This window comes from Ceratosolen solmsi, unplaced genomic scaffold (assembly GCF_000503995.2).
Source record: "Ceratosolen solmsi marchali unplaced genomic scaffold, CerSol_1.0 scaffold11, whole genome shotgun sequence".
Classification (NCBI taxonomy): Eukaryota; Metazoa; Arthropoda; class Insecta; order Hymenoptera; family Agaonidae; genus Ceratosolen; species Ceratosolen solmsi.
This window is the reverse complement of record NW_011948416.1, coordinates 8607512-8609190: the sequence shown is the minus strand read 5'-3', so window position 1 is coordinate 8609190 and position 1679 is coordinate 8607512.

The following is a 1679-nucleotide window of genomic DNA, read 5'->3' as shown; positions in this document are numbered from 1 at the left end:
AAAGAGTAGAGAGAGAGAGAGAGAGAGAGAGAGAGAGAGAGAGAGAGAGGGAGAGAGCGCTGGTGCGCGCCCGTATGGCTCGTAACGGTGGCGAGGAAGGGGGGGATGAGGCAGGGGTAGCGAACGAGGTAGGAGATTGAAATGCTATCCGTGTGCTATAGTGTACGGGTGTACATGAAAAGAAGGATAGAGTGAGCGAGATATCCCAAGTTGAAGTGACTTTCACGAGCAAGAAAGATGGAAAAAGAGAGTTGCGAAGAGAGGGTGAATGTGACTAAGTGAAACAGAAATATAAGATTAAAGAAGCGAGGCTGAAGGGAGCACGAAAGTTTTCGGAATACTTGGCTCAGCGACGCGGAACGAGATGGAAAAAGTAAATCTTTTAAACGAGAAAGTAAAGAATGAAGAGAGACAGATTCCGTGCTAGTAAATTAATGGTAATGAGAGAAGGTGTCCGAAGAGATGGAAATCGAGGGAGAAATAACGCAAAGATGAGAAGAAAACTTCCCGACACTGTCACCATTACGCTCGCCAGCTAAGAAGCTAAGGGGTTCGCGCTGAAAACGAGATGAAAGACGAGAGGTGGAGGAGAAGGAGGGGGAGGAGGTGGAGGAGAAGGAGGGGGAGGAGGTGGAGGAGGAGGTGGTGGAGGAGGAGAATGAGGAGAAGTGGAGTGGAATAGGAAGAGGAGGAGGAGGAGGGAGAAATCGAGGGAGATAGGCCACATCGCAGGGGAGCGCGAGGACTCCACTTATTTTATTACATTATCATACCGAGTGGAGAGCTGCTGGATAAGTGGGGCTTTAAAGCGGCGGTTCTCAAATCGCTTAAGGATCTTGCTTTTGATTACCGATCCCCGCTGTCGTGTTCCGTCTATCGTTAAATCCTTAACCCAAGCTTCCAGCAACGTCGAGAGTCGGCATCTTCCTTCCCTCGACGCCTGATCGATGATTCATTTTCCAAAAAGTCGTCTGGCTAATCGTTTAATACGTCAGTGGAGTAGGATCGATACGGCCATTATCGCCACTTCGGGGGTCGTCGTATGGAAATACGTTCAATCATCGTTAATTTCAAATTCCGTTAATTTTGCGCATAGCGAATGCATCGGTAATCCAATTGCTATAGGCGTTTGTTTGCAAATTCCTAGGAAATGGCGATACCCACAGGGCGATCGAAGCATCAATTTTACAGACTCGCTGAACAAGGAACCCGAGTCGCCGTGTCCTAAAACAAGGAATAAATGTATTCGCACGTAACTGCCCTGTGCAAAGCGACTAAAAGGCTCGAAACAAAACACAATAAAAAAAAATTGCGTATCGATATGATAGGATATCATATTTGTCAGTGGCGTCGTGCGGCGTTAAAGCGAGACCCGTGACTTTGATCATCGGTTCCGGCGGGCTGCGCGTCAATCAACGCCAAGTTTCCGATTCGGCGGAACATTTAACGGCGGCTCTGCAATTATCCGGCAATCGATAGCGGATGCTGGGCGATTATTCGACTGGACGTCGAGCCTCGCTCGCATCCCGGCTTCATTATGCACCGGAACTACACCAACAGGACGAATTATCTCCGGACCAATGGATTATCTGCGTCTCTGGATCGATCCAAGTAATCGCGGGATTACTTGTTGAAGAGTGGCGTGACACTAGTGGCGGAGGGCGGCAGTCTCGGCCGGC